Source organism: Physeter macrocephalus, chromosome 4 (assembly GCF_002837175.3).
Source record: "Physeter macrocephalus isolate SW-GA chromosome 4, ASM283717v5, whole genome shotgun sequence".
In the NCBI taxonomy this organism is placed as follows: domain Eukaryota; kingdom Metazoa; phylum Chordata; class Mammalia; order Artiodactyla; family Physeteridae; genus Physeter; species Physeter macrocephalus.
This window is the reverse complement of record NC_041217.1, coordinates 85,780,307-85,790,323: the sequence shown is the minus strand read 5'-3', so window position 1 is coordinate 85,790,323 and position 10,017 is coordinate 85,780,307.

Here is a 10,017-nt window from a genome sequence, read left to right as displayed (position 1 = left end):
GATGCAGGACTTGCCTTTGAAAGAAAACAGCATTTGCATGAAATGTTTAAAGATAACCTTACGACTGTGAGCTATTTGGTAAATGATAAATTATACCCATAGCTGACTCTGCCTGTCCTGACTCGTGCCATCTCTTTCTGCTTCTGCTGCCCTAGTTCTGCAGCTCAAAACATATCTCTCCAGCAAGCGACCCAACCAAGGAAGCCCACAAGAAATCAAAATGCTCCACTAGGGAATCAGAAGAAGAAGAAGATGCTTTATAAATGTTTTAAAAGGAGAGCCTCAGCCTTGTCACACTGCGTGTAGCCCCTGTCCTTCATTTTACTGTTCTTTTCACTCACTGAAAATGTTATCTTCAGGATGCTTGAAAATGTGGGGCTGGAGATGGAACTGTGGGCCACATTTGGCAGGAAATACACAACTAGATGCCGGTGACATTTGCCTTAAGCAATTTCTATGTCCTTCAGGACTCCTGTACCAGAAATCCATGAGTCTTACAGTTGAAGAGAGGCTAGATCCCCGAAGAAGACTGACTGGCAGCTCCCTTTGATTACCTGTCCTATAGATTCCTCCCAAAGCCCTTGGGTTACCAACTGGGATATTATTATGATTTACCACATGGCTAAGTGATGGGGCTAATGTGAAAAATCTCCAAATTTTGTACATTAATTAAATACAGGCATAGTTTTAAAAAGCTGGAAGCACATATAATGTCCAAAACATAATCTATGGATTATATGTCAACCATTAATAATTATGTTTACATATTTTCCATGTGATACCAGAAAAAGATATGTTTAGCAAAAAGTAGTGTACAAAATTCTATATACAGAATGAGAACAGTGTGAAAGAATAGACCAATGCCTATGAAAGGACTGGAAGGAAACACACTAAAAAGTTAACAATCTGAGAGTAGGAAATATGACTGGCTCTTTTGTTTCTACTTTTATTTTTATAACAAGCTTAATTGCTTATGTCATCTTAAGAAAATGATATTGTTCATCTTGAAATGAAGACTTCTGAGGCCAAGAATATGGACTTCCCTGAGATGATGTTCACAAATCATTTCCAAAGAAGATTTTCAGTAATTCACCTGTTGGTGCAGCTGAGGGTGCGTTGAACTGAGCAGAGGCAGCCGTTTTCAGGAACTTAATAGGGATCAGAAAGTTTGCCTTGATCAGATCTTGGGTTCTGGTCTTTCTTCACAGGGGCTGTAATTGTTCTCTTTCTAGCTGTGCAGCCTTGTTAGCGTTAAGTCCTCCACTTCCTCTCAAGATCAAGCTTTGCTCTTCCCAAGTCATGGCATCTACTTGAGCTCTTCTGCAGGGTGGGGTGGGGGCGGGGTCTGTGGGAGACGAAACCAAAGGCTGAGTCCAGCCCCCAGTGCAGGGTCAAGTGGAGCGGAAAGTGGCTGCAGACTTAAAAACCCAAAGCAGCTTACGTTGTTTTCCTCTCTTTCTGAGGTAGTCCCCAAACTTCCAAACAGCTTGTGAGGAAACCCTGTCATCCTCTTGATCTAAGACAGCCTATCTCAAGGAACGTTTTATATATTTTTTTTCTTCAAAAGATTCTCCTGGCAGCCATGACACATTAACAGTCCTAGTTGCATCCTAGCCCTTGTCCCTTGCACATGTGGCTTTTCCTTCTGGCTCCTTGTGACAGTTTAAAAGTCTTCGGGAAGGACTGTGGGCTGGCCAGGCAGAACCCCATGAAATCACACCATTAGACATGTTCCAAGGGCTCAGACTACTCCATTCCCCCTTTTACTTTAGCAAAGTAGAAAAAGTAGGAGTCATGTCCTAAGCTTCCAGGACACATGCCCTGTGGATTCTAAGCCAAGCTGATCCTGATGGGGCAATGTCCCCGGATCTCTCAGCAGAGTCACAGCCTTAGCTGCCCATAGTGTTCACACCCAGGGCAGCCTGGAGCCTGGGCCTTGAGCTGGCCATCCAGCTCTACTATTATGCTTCAAGATAAGATTTTGGGGAAATGATGCATTCTAAAAAAACCCCAACAAACAGAAAAGTACAAAGAAGCAATTTAAATTATGTCTTGACTCTTGTCACCCAGAAAACTTATGACCAGAAAGGGAATGGCCCTAGAGCAATATCACTGGGTCCCTGGTTAAGCAGACTTGCAGCAACCTGGACAAAGAGTTCTAAGCCCTGGGACACAGAACTTGTAAACCAGAGAGGACAGCAGTCAGATGACTTGTCCAGCCAGGTTTTACTAGACAGTCCAGTGTTAGCAGGTCCAGAGGGGGCTGCACTTAGCTTGAGTCAGCCAGGGTGTGACAAGCCACAGTGCCGATCTCACCTTTGCAAGCCAACCAAGTTCCCTGCCCCCTCCACCCACTCAGCTGCTGTCAGCCACCTCAGCCAACTTGTTCATTTTGTTTCTGTTTTTCTCCCTCTCCCTCTCTCTCGGGGCAGCCACCTCTTCTGCTATTCAACACACCCGCTGATCTTCAGAACTCTGCTGTTGAGTGTGGTGACTCATTTGTTGCTTAGGTATTTTGGGTTCGTTACTCTTCAGCCACGTTACCGAGAAGAACCACACAGAGCCAAAACAGAGAAGAGAGGAAATGGGGGTGTGCAGATGGGAGGAGATGGGGCAAAAATCCAAGAGCTGCTATGGAAAAATTCAGCGAGGTGCTGTTGTCAAAACTCAGACTCAGAGAACAAGGCCATTCCAAAAGCAACAACAGGGAGGAAACAGTGCTTTGATTAAAACTTCATTGAGAGTCCTGGACACACACCCCAGAGCTCTCCCCCAGGGAGATGGCGTGTTCAGGAATCCAAAAGAATCGTCATTGCTCTTTGGGAATATTTACGAGCAACCACACCCAAACTGTGTTGACTTGGCCAAAGCAAGGTGGAAGGGTGCAGTTACAGGACAGCCAAGCACCACCTACAAAATACAATGCCCTAAACTTCGTCTCCCACTCCCCAGTAACCATGTGCCTTTGGCTCAACTATCTAGATTGGCTTTGTGGACAATATTTGGTGTGGAGTTGCTGCTGTCCTGAACAGACAGACACTGCTTATGTTGTAAACAATGGGAAAATTATATGTGATAGGTCAGCCAGAAAATTCATGAATATATATATTTCAGAGGCTCCCAGAAAGTTGTTGTTTCAAAATTAATTTTCCTGAAATTGTTCCCCCAAGACTGTGCAGTCCATGATGCTTCTTCTTGCACTGTAAGCCTGCCTTGTTCTAGTTCCAATCTCTTTAGTAAGTGTATCGAATTACTGTTTGTGACACTTGCCATCCATTCTTAGCTTGGGACTTGCAAGATTAACATGCTGGGAGATATTCATTCCTTTCTAATTATGTATTCTTTAATTTGACAAATATTTCCTAAATGCCTAACTTTGGAGGCAGCTCTTCAGGTCCAGAGCCGGGGAATGAGATGGAGCAATTCCAGAACAGGATTTTGAACTCTGTCTGAGAGAAAGAAGCTGATGAGGATAGAAGGAGGACTGACTCGTGACAAATCTCCTGATTATTGAGTTTGGGCTGTTAATTCCTTTTATGCAGCATGGTATGTTAAATGAGATCATTGTACCTAACAGCTGTTATATGAAAACCATTTTCCTGGAAACAGTAAGAAATTTTAAAAAGGTATATTATGGAAGTCACGTATTGGGATGATGGAGCAGAAAGATAGAAGGATCTAGGTCTCTGATGGCACCATGCCACCATCGTAGCCCAAACAACAACAAATCAGTAATCACATAGACCACATTCTCTGATCTATAAAACAAAACAAAACAACTTTAAAACTTACTTTAAAAAAAATTTACTTATTTCCATGAATTAAAAAATCTAAAGATTCTTCTAAAAAACATTGGGAATAAATCATAACTGAATAGGCCAAAGGAAAAAAATCATAACTAAAATCAAATAGTATAGAGAGCTAAATAATAAAATATATTTCAAAACTTATGTGATACAGTAAGAACTGCAGAGAAATTCACAAAAGCTTTAAAATGCTTATTTAGAAGAGAAGAAAAACTAGAAATTAATGAGCCATGTGTCCAATTCAGGACACTGGAAAAAGGGACAACAGAATACACACAAAGAATTAAGATGAAAAGAACTACTGTAGAGGAGAGATTAATTAAACAGAAAACAAAGTTTCAGTAAAAATGATCAAGAAAACAAAAAGCTGGTGGTTTGAAAAGACTAATAAAATTCACAGATTAATAAAGAAAATCACTACATATATAGAGAAAATCACTACATATATATAGAATTTTTTAAAAATAAGAGAATTTTATAAACTTCATGCAACTAAATTTGAAAACTTATATGAAATGGCCAGTTCCCTAGAAAAAGGAACTTATAAAGACTGACTCAATAAGAAAAAGAAAATCTAATTAGACAGCTATAGCTATTTTTAAAAAGTTGAATTGGTAGTTTACTAATGAAAATGAAAACACAACTATCCAAAACCCATGGGACACAACAAAAGCAGTTCTAAGATGAAAGTTTATAGTGATACAAGCTTACCTCAGGAAACAAGACAAATCTTAAATAAATAACCTAAACTTACACCTAAAGGAACTAGAGAAAGAAGAAAAAAGAAACCCATAAGTTAGTAGAAGGAAAGAAATCATAAAGATGAGAGCAGAAATAAATGAAATAGAGATGAAGAAAACAATAGAAAAGATCAATGAAACTAAAAGCTGGTTCTTTGAAAAAATAAACAAAATTGATAAACCTTTAGCCAAACTCATCAAGAAAAAAAAGGGAGAGGGCCCAAATCAATAAAATCAGAAATGAAGCAGGCAAAGTTACAACTGACACCACAGGAATACAAAGGATCATAAGAGACTACTACAAGCAACTAAATAAAATGGACAACCTAGAAGAAGTGGACAAATTCTTAGAAAGGTGCAATCTCCCAATACTGAACCAGGAAGAAATAGAAAATATGAACAGACCAATTACCAGTAATGAAACTGGATCAATAATTTAAAAGTTTCCAACAAACAAAAATTCAGGACCAGATAGATTCACAGATGAATTCTACCAAACATTTAGAGAAGAGTTAACACCTATCTTTCTGCAACTATTCCAAAAAATTGCAGAGGAAGGAATACTTCTGAATTCCTTCTATGAGGCCACCATCACCCTGATAGCAAAATCAGACAAAGATATCACAAAAAAAGAAAATTATAGGTCAATATCACTGACGAACATAGATGCAAAAATCCTCGACAAAATACTAGCAAACTGAATCCAACAATACATTAAAAGGATCATAAAACATGATCAAGTGGGATTTATCCCAGCGATGCAAGGATTTTTCAATATCCACAAATTAGTCAATGTGATACACCTCATTAACAAACTGAAGAATAAAAACCATACGATTATCTCAATAGGTGTAGAAAAAGCTTTTGACAAAATTCAACATTCATTTTTGATAAAAACTCTCCAGAAAGTAGGTATAAGGGAACATGCCTCAACATCATAAAGGCCATATATGACAAACCCACAGCTAACATCATACTCAACAGTGAAAAGCTGAAAGCATTTCCTCTAAGATCAGGGACAAGACAAGGATGCCCACTCTTGCCACTTTTATTCAACATAGTATTGGAAATCCTAGCCACAGCACTGAGAGAAGAAAAAGAAATAAAGGAATCCAAATTGGAAAGGAAGAAGTAAATCTGTAACTGTTTGCAGATGCCATGATACTACACACAGAAAAATCCTAAAGACACCACCAGAAAACTACTAAAGTTCATCAATGAATTCGGTAAAGTTGCAGGATACAAAATTAATATATAGAAATCTCTTGCATTTCTATACACTAAAATGAAGTATCAGAATGAGAAATTAAGGAAACAATCCCCTTTACCATGACATCAAAAAGAATAAAATACCTAGAAATAAACCTACCTAAGGAGGTAAAAACCTGTACTCAGAAAACTATGAGACACTGATGAAGGAAATTGAAGATGACACAAAGAGATGCAAAGATATACCTTGTTCTTGGATTGGAAGAATTAATATTGTTAAAATGACCATACTACCGAAGGCCATCTACAGATTCAATGCAACCCCTATAAAAATACCAATGCCATTTTTCACAGAACTAGAACAAATAATTTTAAAATTTGTATGGAAACACAAAAGACTCTGACTAGCCAAAACAGTCTTGAGAAAGAAGAACAGAGCTGGAGGACTCACACGCCCTGACTTCAGACTATACTACAAAGCTACAGTAATCAAAACAGTATGGTACTGGCACAAAAATGGACACATAGATCAATGCAACAGAATAGAGAGCCCAGATATAAACCCATAAACTTATGGTCAATTAATCTATAACAGAGGGGGCAAGAATATACAGTGGAGAAAAGACAGTCTCTTCAATAAGTGGTGTTGGGAAAACTGCACAGCTACATGTAAAAGAATGAAATTAGAACATTCTCTAACATCATACACAAAAATAAACTCAAAATGGATTAAAGATCTAAATGTAAGACCAGAAACCATAAACCTTCTAGAGGAAAACACAGGCAGAACACTTTTTGGCATAAATTGTAGCAATATTTTTTTGGATCTGTCTCCTAAAGCAAAGGAAATAAAAGCAAAAATAAACAAATGGGACCTAATTAAATTTAAAAGCTTTTGCACAGCAAAGGAAACCATTGACAAGATAAAAAGACAACCTACTGAATGGGAGAAAATATTTGCAAATGATATGAATGATAAGGGGCTAATATCCAACATATATAAAGAGCTCATACAACTCAACATCAAAAAAACAAACAACCTAATTTAAAAAATGGGCGGAAGAACTGAATAGACATTTTTCCAAAGAGGAAATGCAGATGCCCAACAGGCACATGAAAAGATGCTCAGCATCACTAATCTTAAGGGAAATGCAAATCAGAATCACAATGAGATATCACCTTACACCTATCAGAAGAGCTCTCATCAAAAAGAACACATATGGGCTTCCCTGGTGGTGCAGTGGTTAAGAACCTGCCTGCCAATGCAGGTGACACGGGTTTGAGCCCTGGTCCAGGAAGATCCCACACGCCGTGGAGCAACTAGGCCCGTGCGCCACAACTGCTGAGCCTGCACTCTAGAGCCCGCGTGCCACAACTACTGAAGCCCACGTGCCTAGAGCCCATGGTCTACAACAAGAGAAGCCCCCACAATGAGAAGCCCGTGCACTGCAACCAAGAGTAGCCCCCCTCCTCAAAACTAGAGAAAGCCTGCGTGCAGCAATGAAGACCCAATGCAGCCAAAAATAAAAACAAAACAAAAACACAAATAACAAATGTTGGTGAGGATGTGGAGAAAAGGGAACCCTTTTATACTGTTGGTCAGAATGTAAATTGGTACAGGAGGTTTGGAGGTTTCTCAAAAAACTAAAAAACTAAAAATAGAACTTCCATATGACCCAGAAATTCCACTCCTGGGTATATATATCTGGAAAAAACAAAAACACGAATTCAAAAAGCTACACGCACTCCAACGTTCATAGAAGCATTATTTACAATTGCCAAGGTATGAAAGCAATCTAAGTGTCCATCAACAGACGAATGGATAAAGAAGATGCAGTGTATATATATAGACAATGGAATACTACTCAGCCATAAAAGAAATGAAGATTTGCCATTTGCAGCAACGTGGGTAGACTTAGAGGGTATTATGGTAAGTGAACTAAGACAGATAGAGAAAGAAAAATACTATATATCACTTATATGTGGAATATAAAAAATACAAAAAACTAGTGAATATAACAAAAAAGAAGCAGCCTCACAGATATAGAGAACAAGCTAGTGGTTACCAGTTGGGGGAGGGAAGGAGGAAGCGGCAATATATGGGTAGGGAATTAAGAGGTACAAACTATTATATATAAAATAAGGGACTTCCCTGGTGGCACAGTGGTTAAGACTCCACACTCCTAAGGTGGGAGGCCAGGTTCAATCCCTGGTCAGGGAGCTAGATCATACATACATGCCACAACTAAGTTTGCATGCCACAACTAAGGAGCCAGTGAGCCACAACTAAAGAGTCCACCTGCCACAACTAAGGAGCCCGCCTGTTGCAACTAAGACCCAGAGCAACTAAATAAATAAGTAAATAAATAAAATAAAATAAGCTACAAGGATATATTGTACAACACGAGGAATATAGCCAATATTTTATAATAACTATAAGTGGAGTATAACCTTTAAAAATTGTGAATCGCTATATTGTATACCTGTAACTTATAAAATATTGTACATCAACTATACTTCATTAAAAAAATTAATTAAAAAAAGTTGAACTGGTAGTTTAAAATCTACCTACAGAAACAAAACAAAATACACAAGGGCCAGAGGAGTTTGCAGACAAATTCTGACAAACAGTTAAGAAAAAGAGAACCATAATCTTGCACAATCTATTTCAGAGAACAACAACAAAAGGAAAGAATGACTATAAATCATTTTATGAAGCTGACAGAATTTTCATATCAAAAACCAGACAAGGATAGATAGGAAAAGAAATTATAGACCACCCCTCATAAATACAGAAGTAAAAATCCTAAACAAAATAGTAAAAAATTAAATCCAGCAATGCATTAGAATTAAGATTCATGATCTGTTAGGGTTTATTCCAGAATTCAATACTAGAACATTAGAAAATTTATCAATATAATTCATTATATTTATATATTACTACATTACTATATGTAAGGAGAAAAAAGAATTATCCCAATGTCTGCAGAGAAAATATCTGATAAAATTTAATTCACGGTAAAAATTCTTAGCAAATGCATTATAGAAGGACCTTCCTTAACTTGATAAAGGGTGTCCACCCAAAATTTACAGCAAATAACACATTTAATATACTTAATGATTAATTTTCTAGAAGCATTTCTTTTAAAGTCAAGAATAAGACAATGATGCTTATCATCACTACTTCTATTAAAGTGAGTACTGAAGGGCCCAGCAAGCAACCATGAGATCAAAAGAAATTAAATGTATAAGGATTTGAAAGGAAGAAACAAACTGTTACTCACAATTAATGTGATTATATAAAAAAATTCAAGACAACCTACAAACTATTAAAATAGAAGAGTTCGGCAAAACCCATAGACACAAAATCAAAATGCAAAAATCAGCTGTATTCGTATATAAGAGAAACAAATAATTAGAAACCGTAATAATAAAAACAATGATGATGTTTCCTAGCAGCAAAAAATTAGGAAAAAAAAAAAAGAATATGACTAAAGATGTGTAACACAGTTGTGGAAATAGTTATATAACCATATTGGAACACATAAAATAATACCTAAACAACTACTGAGAGGTACTGTATTTTGTGAAAGGAAGACTCAATAAAGATGTCAATTCTTCACAAGGTAATTTAAGTTCAGTGCAATTCCAATCAAAGTCTCCAAGTGTTCTGTTGTTTTGTTTTATTTATTTATTTATTTATTTATTGAGTAGCAGTTGATAAGCTCAACCTAAATTCAAAAGGTAGAGCATTCAGAAGACCATACATAGACAACATATTTTCAAAGAAAAACAAGATTGGGAGAATTTGTGCTGCTATATATCAAGTCAATTTAAATCAATAACCATGAAGATAGTGTGTGATAGTAACCAGGGAATAGGCAAATAACCAATGAAACAGAATGGAGAGCCCAGAAACTGTCCCAAACACACGTGGAAGCTTACTCTATGGCCAATGTGTGGTGTTACAAATCAGTCAAGGCATGGAGGCTAAGATAATTGGTTTCTACAGAGAAAGATAAAATAAAATTACACAGTTACCTCAGACCATGAACAAAAATTAATTATAGGTGGATTAGAATTCTAAATGTCAAAGTCAAACTTTAAAATTTTTTTATGTGCTTTATTTATTTATTTATTTTAACATCTTTATTGGAGTATAATTGCTTTACAATGGTGTGTTAGTTTCTGCTTTATAACAAAGTGAATCAGTTATACATATACATATGTTCCCATATCTCTTTCCTCTTGTGTCTCCCTCC